Below are 13602 nucleotides of genomic sequence, written 5' to 3' on the forward strand. Positions count from 1 at the left end.
AACATTTCCCTTTCTCATACTTAATGAGAAATTAAATATTTCTATCATAAAGAAAAAAATTTAAACATAAGTAAATCTAAATAAAAAAGCCCAAAGCTCTCATTTCCCTTTCCTCTGTCTCTGATAGTCAAAGGACACAGGAGAAAGTGGAATCCTAAGGAGTATTGTAAGATGCTAATCCTGACCAGAAGCAGAAATCTAAAACACTGCTCTTTGTCAATAAGCAGAGAATAAGAATTGGATGTAGCTACAGTAATGCAGGACAAAAGGTCTTATTTTCATTCCATCCTTTTCTAGTGTTTTTGTTTGCTTTGTTTTTAATGAAGAAAAATTATGGATGGCTTCTTTTGGTACCACATTCATTTCCCCTTAATACTGTCTTCACCAGTGAATCCTCACTTGTAACAAAAAAGAACATTTCAGCAAAACGAACCATATACTTATTGTATCTGACAACATATATTACATTCCATGTCTCTAGTCTGTCACCACTCTACTGAGAAGAAAGGAATTTTTAATGAGCTGTTTTCCATTACTGAGCCTAGCAATTGTACTGCATCAGACCTAATCTGCCGTTTGGTAATATTTTTGTTTATATTATTGTAGTCAATATATTTTGTTAGGTTTATTTTGCTCTTTAACAGATCATTTAAGTCTTCTTATGTTTTCTCTAATTCTTAACATTTGTCATTACAGAATCATATTTCATTACAATTATACGCAAAAATTTGTTGAGCTATTCCATGATTGAAGAATAACCACTTTGTTTCCAGATTATTATTTTTCCCTAAGATAAAAAGTACTACTCTAGGTAATTTGAAACACACAGGCCCTTTTCTGATTTTGAACTTGAGTTGGGCTGTTTATTTAATAGATTTCTGGGTCAAAAATTATGGACAGTTGAGTGACTTTTCTCCCGTAATTCTTTTTTTTTTAGCTTTTTATTTTAAAAAGATATACATACTTTCCACACAAATAAAGTCAGACTTAAATAATTGGAAAAATATTAAGTGCTCTTGGATAGGCCGAGCAAATATAATAAAGATGACAATACTCCCTAAACTAATCTATTTATTTAGTGCTATACCAATCAGACTTCCAAGAAAATATTTTAATGATCTAGAAAAAATAACAACAAAATTCATATGGAACAATAAAAAGTCAAGAATCTCAAGGGAATTAATGAAAAAAAAATCAAATGAAGGTGGCCTAGCTGTACCTGATCTAAAATTATATTATAAAGCAGCAGTCACCAAAACCATTTGGTATTGGCTTAAGAAATAGATTAGTTGATCAGTGGAAAAGATTAGGTTCACAAGACAGAATAGTCAACTATAGCAATCTAGTGTTTGACAAACCCAAAAATCCTAACTTTTGGGATAAGAATTCATTATTTGATAAAAAACTTCTGGGATAACTGGAAATTAGCATGGCAGAAATTAGGCATGGACCCACACTTAACACCATATACCAAGATAAGATCAAAATGGATCCATAATCTAGGCATAAAGAAGGAGATTATAAATAAATTAGAGGAACATAGGATAGTTTATCTCTCAGACTTGTGGAGGAGAAAGAAATTTGTGACCAAAGATGAACTAGAGACCATTACCAATCACAAAATAGAAAATTTTGATTATATCAAATTAAAAAGCCTTTGTACAAATAAAACTAATGGAAACAAGATTAGAAGGGAAGCAACAAACTGGGAAAACATCTTCAAGTTAAAGGTTCTGATAAAGGCCTCATTTCCAAAATATATAGAGAACTGACTCTATAAGAAATCAAGCCATTCTCCAATTGATATGAACAGACAATTTTCAGATGATGAAATTGAAACTATTACCACTCATATGAAAGAGTGTTCCAAATCACTATTGATCAGAGAAATGCAAATTAAGACAACTCTGAGATACCACTACACACCTGTCAGATTGGCTAAGATGACAGGAAAAAATAATGATGAATTTTGGAGGGGATGTGGGAAAACTGGGACACTGATGCATTGTTGGTGGAGTTGTGAACGAATCCAACCATTCTGGAGAGAAATCTGGAATTATGCCCAAAAAGTTATCAAACTGTGCATACCATTTGATCCAGCAGTGTTTCTACTGGGTTTATCTCCTAAAGAGATCTTAAAGTAGGGAAGGTAACCTTCCCGATGTGCCAAAATGTTTGTGGCAGCCCTGTTTGTAGTGGCTAGAAACTGGAAATTGAATGGATGCCCATCAATTGGAGAATGGCTGGGTAAATCATGGTATATGAATGTTATGGAATATTATTGTTCTGTAAGAAATACAGAGAGGCTTGGAGAGACTTACATGAACTGATGCTAAGTGAAATGAGCAGAACCAGGAGATTATTATACACTTCAACAACGATATGGTATGAGGATGTATTCTGATGGAAGTGGATTTCTTTGACAAAGAGACCTAATTCAGTTTCAATTGATAAATGATGGACAGAAGCAGCTACATCCAAAGAAAGAACACTGGGAAATGAATGTGAACTATTTGCATTTTTGTTTTTCTTCCCGGGTTATTTATACCTTCTGAATCCAATTCTCCCTGTGCATCAAGAGAACTGTTCGGTTCTGCAAACATATATTGTATCTAGGATATACTGCAACATATCTAACATATATAGGACTGCTTGCCATCTAGGGGAGGGGGTGGATGGAGGGAGGGGAAAAATCGGAACAGAAGTGAGTGCAAGGGATAATGTTGTAAAAAAATTACCCTGGCATGGATTCTGTCAATATAAAGTTATTATAAAATAAAATAAAATATATAAAAAAGATATACATAAAAATTAAATGATTATCAATTCTGATGGACATGGCTCTTTTTAACAATGAGATGATTAAGGCTGGTTCCAATGATTTTGTGATGAAGAGAGTCATCTACACCCAGAGAGAAGACTGTGGCGATTGAGTGTAGATCATGACATAGTATTTTCACTCTTTTTGTTGTTGTTTGCTTGCATTTTTTCTTTTTTGATCTGATTTTTCTTGTGCAGCTTGGTAAATGTGGAAATACCTATAGAAGAATTGCACATGTTTAACATATATGGGATTATTTATTGTCTAGGGGAGAGGGTGAGGGAGAAGGGAGGGAGAAAAGAATTTTGGAATACAAGATTTGCAAGGGTGAATGTTAAAAATTATCAATGTGTGTTTTTAACCTTGTTGAAATTTTTTCTCCCTGCCTTTCCCCATCCTTTCCCTCAGACAGCAAGTAATCCCATATATGTTAAACATGTGCAATTTTTCTATACATATTTCCACAATTATCATTCTGCACAAGAAAAATCAGATCAAAAGGGAAAAATTAAGAAAACAAAAACAAGCAAACAATAAAAAAGATGAAAATACTATGTTGTGATCCATACTCAGTCTACACGGTCCCTTTTCTGTGTGAAGATGGCTTTCTTCACCGCAAGACTATTGGAATTGGCCCGAATCATCTCAGTGTTGAAAGAAGTCAAGTCCATCAGAATTGATCATCATATAGTCTTCTTGTTTCTGTGTACAATGTCCTCTTGGTTCTCCTCATTTCACTTAGCATCAGTTCATAAAAGTCTCTCCAGGCCTTTTTGAAATCATCCTGCTCATCGTTTCTTATAGAACAATACTATTCCGTAACATTCATATTCCATAATTTATTCAGCCATTCCCCAATTGATGGGTATCCACTCAGTTTCCAGTTCCTTGCAGCTGTAAACATTTTTATATATCTCTCCCATATTCTTATAGTTGTTTTCCTGAATTGTTGGAACAATTCATAATGCTACTAATAATAATGTGTCTATTTTCCTGCAACTTCTCAGACAATGTCTATCTTTTATCATCTCTACTAATTGAGATATGAAGTAAAACTTCATTTTATTTTTCATTTTACTTATTATTAATTTGAAGCAGTCTTTCACATGATGGCTAACATTTTGCAATTCTTTTGAAAACTGTTAATAGAATTTGACTATTAGCTACTAAGAAATGGTCTTATATATTTATGTATATATCTTACATATTCCAGTCCTATGTGATACAAAGGTCCCCCTACCCCATCCTTTCATGCAATCATCTAGTCTGTAGCTGCATTGATTTAGTTCAGACATTTGTGTTTTAGTTTTATGTAATCAAAATGGTCTATGTTGTCGTTTATAATCACTTCTATCCTTTGATAAGAATTCCTCCTAGCTATCAACTCCACCGGGCATCTTAACCCCTTTGGTTCTCTTAAAGTTTTTTTATGAAGTGATTTGAAAAATATTTGGTCATATATCTATTTGGAACTTGATACAGTATATGGTGCAAGGTGTTGGTCTAAACCCAATTTCATTCAAACTACTTGCTATTTTTACCAGAAGTTCTTATGTCACTCCCCTACTCAGTAAACACCAGAAGCTATCACCTCTAGTATCAAATAGAAAATCCCAGTTGATGGGTCACTGATATATTATTGGTAGGACTGTGAATGGATCAACCATTCTGGAGAACAATTTGAAACTATGTTCTAAGAGTTATCAAACTGTGCATACCCTTTGATCCAGCAGTGTTACTATTTAGCTTATATCTCAACGAGATCTTAAAGGTGGGAAAGGGACCCACATGTGCCAAAATGTTTATGGCAGCCCTTTTTGTAGTGGCTAGAAACTGGAAACTGAATGGATATCCATCAATTGGAGAATGGCTGAAAAAAATTATGGTATATGAATATTATGGAATACTATTGTTTTGTAAAAAATGATCAGGAGGATGATTTTAGAGAGTCCTGGAGAGACTTTGTAGAGAAAATTTGGAACAAAAGGTTTTGCAAGGGTCAATATTGGAAAAATTACACATGCATGTGTTTTGTAAATAAAAAGCTATAATAATAATAATAAAAAAGAAATTGGAGCAAAAAAAGGAAAGAAAATCCCAGTCGAACCTGGTCTTCAGGAAAATTACTTTAGTGGTTGAATGGAGGATGGATTGGAGTGGAGAGAGACTTGTGGCAGATAGATCCACCTACAGGCTATTTCAATAGTTCAGGTGTGAAATGATGAAGTCCTGCATTAAGGTGATGGCATCAGAGATGGATGAGTGATAGATGTTGCAGAAGTAAAATCAAAAGGTCACAGATTGAATACAGGAGCTGAGAGAAAGTGCGAGTCACTGGCAACATCTAAGCTTCAAACCTGAGAGATTGTAGGCTGAGATGCATTCCAGCCATGGTGGACAAAAAATTCCTGCAACTAAGAAGTGGAGCATCTTCCTGGACCAGCAAGAAGGCTAGTGTCACTGATCAAAAATTGTGTGGGAAGAAGATAGGGTAAGGAGTAAGAAGACTGGCAAGGTAGGAAAGGGTTAGGTATTCTTAGCCTACTGGTTTTTCTGGTTTCTTTTAAGCCCAACTAAAATTCCACCTACAGGAAGCCTTTTCTCAACCTCTCTTGATTCCAGTGTCTTCCTAGGTTATATACTTTCCTATTTCTTTTGTATAAAGTTTCCTTTGTTTGTTCATTGTCTTCTCCCATTAAATTGTGAACTTCTTAAAGGTGGGGACTCTCTTTTATCCCCTACTTTTTTTATCCCTCATCACTTAATTTGATACCCTTTTAAAGTTTTTGGTCTTATAGACAATTAGCTTATTTCTTCTTATTGGGAACCTTTGGCCACAAATCTAGCTCCATTAGTGGCCAGGACAGTGAAAGGGTAGTCCATACAAACCCTTTTTTGGTCCCATTTCTCTCCTTTCCAGATAAGATGAGGGCTCCACCCCAGAGAGGGCCCAGCTGCCAGTGTCAGGCTCATCCTCTTCTACAGAAGGGTAACCTCTGCCTGGATCGGGCCAAATCGTACCAGCCCAGCTTTAATTTCTTCACCTGGAAATTGTCTTTTCATATCTTTTGACCATTTATCAGTTGGAGAAGGAATTGTATTCTTATAAATTTAAGTCAATTCTCTATAATTTTAAGAAATTAGGCCTTTATCTATTTACTGGGCTTATATTCCAAAGAGATCTTAGAAGAGGGAAAGGGACCCACATGTGCAAAAATGTTTGTGGCAGCCCTTTTGGTGGTAGGAAGAAGCTGTAAACTGAGTGAATGCCCATCAGTTGGAGAATGGCTGAATAAATTATGGCATATGAATGTTTTGGAATATTATTGTTCTGTAAGAAACAATCAGCAAGGTGATTTCAGAGAGGCCTGGAGAGACTTACATGAAGTGAGTAGAACTAAGAGAATGTTGTACACAGTAACAAGATTATATGAATATCAACTCTGATAGACATGACTCCTTTCAATACTGAGGTGATTCAAGCCAGTTCTAATAGACTTGTAATGGAGAGGGCCATCTGCTTCAGAAAAAGGACCATGCAGACTGAATATGGGTCACAACATAGTATTTTCATCTTTTTTGTTTGCTCGCTCGCATTTTTTTTTCCCTTTTTGATCCGATTTTTCTTGTGCAGTATGATGATTGTGGAAGTATACATGAAAGAAATTGCACATTTAACATATATTAGATTACTTGCCATTTAGAGGAGAGGGTGGGAGGAAGGGAGGGAATAAATTTGGAACATTTTTGATTTTGCAAGGATGAATGTTGAAAACTATCATAGCATATATTTTGAAAATAAAAAAACTATTATTAAAAAATAATGGAGTTGTTTTGTTCATTGGATTTTTTTCCAATTTCAAAAATTCTTTTTTTAAAGGATTTGTTCTCATTTTCCATTTCACCAATTCTATTTTTCATGGTGTTTTCTTTTGTTATTTTACCATTTTTTAAAAGTTGTTTTCTTCTATTTCTATTCCCTTTTCCAGAGCTCTCATTTCCTTTTTCCAGTTTTCTTCTAATTCTCTTTTAAGATACTTATTGAATTCTTCTAAGAGAGCCTTTTAAGTTGGAGATCAGTTCATATTCCCCTTCAAATCTTCATCTGGAGGCATTTTGCCTCTAGTGTCTCAAGTTCTGTTCTTCTCTGTCTTCATAATAGCTATCTGTAGCCAAAGCTCGTTTTGCTTTTTTGATCATTTTTAAAGATTGACTTCTGTTCCTAGGACACAGAGGAGATTGTCCCTAGCTTCCTCTATAAGAGGAAGTCCTGTCCCACAGGATGACAGGGGCTTCTCACTGCCCTAGGCAGGTAGTGCTCCAGGCTTTCCCCCTTGCTGGGTGGGCTTGGCCAAGTTCTGCCTGTTATACTAGGATTTAGAGGCTTACCATTTGCCTTTTGTCATTGTGTTAAGGTCTCACAGCTAGTCTACTGATCCATTGGCCTTCTGAACCCAGGCAGAGTAGCTAATACTGCTGTATTTTGGCTATTTTCCCATGCAGGGGCTCTCCACTCTGGGCTTTCCTTTGCTAAGCCTGTGCTGGGCTGCATCCCTCCCCCTTTCCAATGGATACAGACCTTTGCTGAAATCCTTCCAAGTTATCGTATGCTGGAAATTTATTACACTTCAAATATTTGTGAGTTCTGTCACTGCAAAATCTGTTCAAAGGCTTGATCTAGTGTTGATTCTGAGGGAATCCAGGAAGGTGCACAGGTAAAGTCCTATATATTCTCTGCTATCTTGGCTCCCATCTGGCTTTCTTTACAAGTAGAGATGGAGATTGGAAAGAAGATCCAGGAGAAAGACAGCAGGAAAAAAAGTTGAAAATAAATATGGAATGGGAAATAGTCAACAAGTCATAAAAGACAAGAAGCAATAAAAACTGACTGAGGCAGTTAACAGAGAAAGAAACCAAGAGGTAGAGAGAAGCTGGAAAAAAAATATTAGAGACTGAGGCAGATAATGAGGTGGGGTGGGGGAGAGAAATATTCTTAAAAGAGTGGGAACTTAATAAATGTTAGATTAATTAATTACTCATGTAGCAGACAAACCAGAGAGCACAGTGAAAGAAATGAGTAGATTTAGAATGGGAAACTATGTATGTGATGGTGTTGAGTAGAAGAGAAAGAGAATAAAACTGATAAATAGAAACCTGTATAATATGATTTTATATGTATATAGGTATTTATATAGACATACATTTATATGTGTGTGTGTATACACATACACATACATATCTATATCTAATGCTGGCCTTTAGTTTGGGGAAGAAAGGGGAGAGAAAAAAGTGCAGATTAGATAAAAAAGAAATCTCAAAGTGAAATGCAGAAAAGGAGGGTATCTTTGGGAAAATATAGTTTTATTACATGGTTTTTCAAAAAAAGTAAATATTGTGAAATGAAGAGATTCTTGATTTCATATTGAATCCTCTTTTTGTATTCTGCTCTATCTATGGATTTTTCTTTTTTCTTTTTGCATTTGAGTTAGAAATAAATGAGACATTGGGGAAAAACGAAAAAAATAAATATAGGGCTTTAATATGAAAATATCTGGTAAGATAGAGGGCTATCTTGACTGAAGGGTGGAAGAAGAAGGTTTTAAAAAGGGAAGAATAGGCAAAGAAAGAGGACAAAAGACTTGGAAATAGTGAACTAGCATAAAGTTTTCCAATTAGAGGAAGGAATGAACCTCCTAGGGAATAAGGAGATGGTCATGCTTCAAATACTGATAATGGGAATACACATGTTGTGTCAGCAAGAGATTATCCATCCAGGTAGGATCAGAGGGAGAAGAGACTCATTGTTGTTTATTGTTGTTTGTCTGTTTTGGGACTCTGCTGAGGAATATTGAAGCAGCTATTTGTCAGCCTGGTAAGGACAAAAGAGAGATCTGTTATCTTTCTGAAACATATTCCAAGCAAATGACAGAGATCTTCCCAAGACCTGTCAAAACCAGATGACTTCTGCCCACTGGCAATGTATAATGTTATAAATGAAACTGCCAGAAGGAACCTAGAATGTGTTGCCAAAGATTACAAAATCTTGAGTTAGAAACTGAAGACCACAGGAATCCAGGTGGTGTTTTCATTGATTGAAGGCAAAAGCCTCAGAAGAGAACAGAAAATTTGCAATGTGAACAGTTGGTTAAGTAGACAGCAGAAAGAGAAATACAAATATCAAAAAAAATTGACAAAGTTGACAAAAATAGTTAAGCCAGGAAAATGAACATTTTTGATAGAATTAGGAATCAATTTTAAAGATTTTGAAAAGGAAGGTAGAGCCAAGATGTTTAAAATGGTAGGAAACCTGTATGGCTGAAATCTCCATAAAATCCCTCCAAACAAATCTAGAAAATATACCTGACCAGATTTGATTGGGAAATGCAGTAAAGGTCGCAATATGCTTTTAACTAGCTTAGCTCAGCATAGCAAGACACAAACCTATACTGAAGAGCCACCAGACCTTTGCTGGGGCACTAGCAGGAACAGGTGGCAACTAGCCAATTTCAAGTTATAAACCCAAGGAAAAGTGAAAGGGTAACCTCTGCACAAATGGCATTACTGAGTCGGGAGGCCTTGGGTGATTTACCAACAAAGGTATAGTAGTACCAAAAGACAGTAGTAGCAACAGCATTGATGTGACTCAGACCCGCAGGCACAAAGCAGAGTTTCATTCCCAGCATTTAGCCCAGCCTGCAGAGGAATAGTCAGGGCAGGGATTTCAAACCAAAGGAGAATCAACAATTCTGCCATTCTGAAGCAAAAGAACTGTCCTACTGGCTGATAGGGGCTGATATCTACTCTTTCTTAGACTCAAGACAGATCAGGAACTTGCAGAGCTCAGACCAGGACTCAGCAATCAGACTTTGCTGATTAGACCACTCTGAGGGCAAGCCCTAAACGTATACACTCCTAGACTATTCTTGAGATCGGCATACTCCCAAGAAAGCAAAAACAAGATCAGATCAGACCTTCCCTCTAGAAATGCAACAGCACCTAGCCCTAATATCAGGTTAGGAGTTAGGAAATAAGCTGAAAGACTGATCAAGCAAGAAAATAATCTCACTATAAAGAGCTAATGTAGTGGTAGGGAAGCTTAAACCACAAACTTAGAAGAAGAAAATGATTCCCCAAAAGAAATCTACAAGAAATCTTCAGAGAAAAAGTGTGGGCAAAAATTCACTTAGAATTCTTGGAAGAAATGAAAAAAGAGTTTTTTTTTTTTAAGTGTTTAATGTTTTCATAAATGAAATGAGAGCATTTGAGAGAAATAATTGAAAAAAAATGAGAACAATGGAAGAAGGAATTGGAGAGAGAATTGGCAGTTTGGTGCAAGAAGTACAAAACTTTGCCCAACTCACAAACTACCTGAAAAGAAGAATAGACCAAATAGAATATAGTGGCTCAATGAGGCAAGAAGAAATACTAAACACAATCAAAAGACTGGAAAAATAGAAGAAAAGGTAAGGTTATCATATAGGAAAAATAACTGACCTGGAAACAGAGAGAAGGAAAAAAAAATTAAGAATCATTGGACAATCAATGATCAAAAAAAGTAGCCAAAAGAAAGAATTCAATTACTGAAGGGTTCAAGTCAGGATCACATATGATTTAGTAGTCATCATTATAAAGGAATGGAAAACTTAGAAGAGAATATTTCAGAAGGTAAAGGATACGAGCTTACATTCAAGAATAGCTTACCCAGCAAAACTGAGTATAATGCTGATGAGAGAGAATAGATTTTTGATGAAATAGAAGACTTTCAAGAATTCATGATGCAAAAACAAAAGGTAACTAGAAATTTTGAAGTTCAAATACAAAGTCAAGAGAAACAACAAAAACAAAGAATAAATAATGATAAAGTATTAAACAAGAAAAAACTACTCACATATTAATATAGGAAAATTATATGTGTGTTCCCTTGGAATCTTATCACCAAAGGTTACAGGAGTCCAATTAGACAAGCTGTGGAAGTGGTTCTGATAAGTTATAGTTAGTGATTTTTTAAAAAATAGTATTTAATTTTTTCCAGATATATGTAAAGCCAAATTATAACATTCATTTTAAAGTCTGAGTTTTAAATTTTTTCCTTTCTTCCCTCCTTTTCACTCTCCTTATATGGTGAGCATATTAGTCCATGTTGTTATTCCATATTTCCATATTGTTAAAGAAAAAAAAAGAAAAAAGTCCATAAAAAAGATAAAATAAAAATACTATAAGCTCCAATCTTTATTCACGCACCATCAGTTTTTTTTTTTTTTTTTCTGGACTTAGGTAGCATCTTCTAGCATGAAGCCTTTAGAATTGTCTTGGATCATTGATTACATTGCTGAGAACTAAATCAATAATAATTGTTGTTGTTGTTGTGTACAATATTCTCCTGGTTCTTCCTACTTCATTTTGCAATGAGTTCATGTAAATCTTTCCAGATTTTCCTGAAATTTGACTGCTTGTCATTTCTTATAGTACAATAGAATTCCATTACATTCATTTGCCACAACTTGTTCAGCCATTTCCAGGTATCCTCTCAGTTTCCAGTTTTTTGCCACCACAAGAAGAGTTGCTATCAATATTTTTGTATGTCAGTCCTCTCCCTCTTCTAATGATTTCTTAGAGATATTGTTGGTATTGTTAGATCAAAGGCTAAGTCATAGTGATCTTAAAAGAATGGAAAGAGAGGAAAGGGGATTACAGAGATTTAAGGAGAAGAGAAAGGAAGATTGAGGGAAATTATCATATAATTAGAGTGCACAAATAAATATCTACTCATATAAGAAGGGGAAAAGTAAAGGAGTACAACTGACACTTAAACTTCTCTCTCTGAATTTATCAAAAGAAGGGATGAGCAGGGAAATATATTTCATTCAGCAGGGAAATCAGATGGAAAGGGGAAAATGGAGAAAGAGAAATTTGAAAGAGGGTAGATTAAGGGAAGGATTAATCCTAAGCAAAACAAACTTTAAAAATGTAGAAAATATTGTAGTTCTTTGAAGTGGCAAAGAATGGGAATCTGAAGGAATGTACATCAATTGGGGAATAGATGGATGATTTATGACATATCAAATGAGATAAAATACTATTTTTCTGATCTTTTAATAGCATAATGATCTAACCACAATTCCAGAGGACCAATAATAAAACATGTTATCTACCTCATGATAGAATTTAAGGACTCAGAATGAAAAATGAGAAAAAAAATTTTCAACATGGTCAATGTAGAAATTTGTTTTAATTGATTTAATTTAATTGATGTTTGCATTGTTTTTTGTTCTTCTTGTATTCTCAATTTGGGAGAAGGCTGGGGTGGAGGATGAAAAGATAGACTTTGCATTATTAAAACAATATTTTTTTAATTAAAAAAGACAAGATTCTGAAAAGTAGCTTGAAATTATGTTAACAAAAGGTCACTAAGATGTCTTTAACTTTTGATGCAAAAGTATTACTGATACACACACATATGCCTCACGAAGGTTGAGGGTAGAAAAATCCCATATATACCCCAAAGAACTAAGGACAAAGTAAGTACAAGTTGATTGGGCAATGGATGAATAAATTGTGCTATCTAAATGTAAAAGAATGTTATGCACCTTAAGAAGTCACAAAAATTAAGAATTAAGAGAAATAAGAAAATATGTGTATATGTTTATGTGGTGTTTTTCTAGTTCTGTTTATTCCATAATACAGAGTGAAATAGAACTGGGAAAATATATACATAGTGAATGTAAAAATACACATAAATAGAAAAACAAAAACAAAACGGAATGTTTTATAATTATACTGATCTGGAGAAGCACTGAGAAAATATATCTCCAAACTTCAAGATATGGAGGACTATGGATATGGAATATTGCAGTCAGATGTGATTGATATGTTGGTACATTCAGCTGAAATGATTTTTTTTTAAGAGGCTGATCATCCAACTGGAGATCATTAAGTGGAAATGAGTCATCCCTTTTTATTTGTGGATAATGGTGCCTAACACCTTTGAGTAAGTATTAATCTTATTTAGGAATCTTTGCAATATTATGGGGCTTGATATAATCAGCATAATGTCATTGTCATTATAAACAGAAGTATCAGGAGAAACTCACCCTCTGCAGGAAATTATGCATATGCACTGAGCTGAATTTATATTTATTGCTATTAATTTTCATTTTATTAAAGCCTCATATTAAAGTTAAACTCAGCTCCATAAGCACAAAGCAGAGAAGGTGTAGCTAGATTGCAGTTTTATCAGAAAGAAATCTGGGGGTTTGAGTGAACTAAAGGCATCATAGAAATCAGCAGAATGGTATGAGAACCAAAATGCTCTGTGTGAATATCTACTTCATTAACAGGAAAATATGTCTAGATAGAGAAGATAGTACTGGTTTGTTGTGCCCTGGAGTACTGCATTCAAGTGTGGATGCTATAGAGTGTATCCAGAGCAAATCAGCAAATTATGCCTTTTTTTTGTATATCCTGAAAGCTGAGAATGTTGTTCTTGTTTTTAAATGCATTATAAAAAACAGTTCTTATCTCTGACTGGGGCAGATAGGTGGTGAAGTGGGTACAATGCCTGGAGTGATAAAAACTCATATTCCTGAGTTCAAAACTGGCCTCAGACACTTATTAGCTGTGTGACCCTGAGCACGTCACTTAACACTCTTTTTTCTTAATTCTTCATGTGGCAAATGAGCTGGAGTAGGAAATGGCCAAACATTCTAACATCTGTACAAAGAAAACCCCAAATGGGGTCACAAAGAGTTAGATATCACTGAACAACAAAAATCTTGAACTAA

The sequence above is a fragment of the Antechinus flavipes genome, chromosome 1 (genome assembly GCF_016432865.1).
Source record: "Antechinus flavipes isolate AdamAnt ecotype Samford, QLD, Australia chromosome 1, AdamAnt_v2, whole genome shotgun sequence".
NCBI lineage: Eukaryota > Metazoa > Chordata > Mammalia > Dasyuromorphia > Dasyuridae > Antechinus > Antechinus flavipes.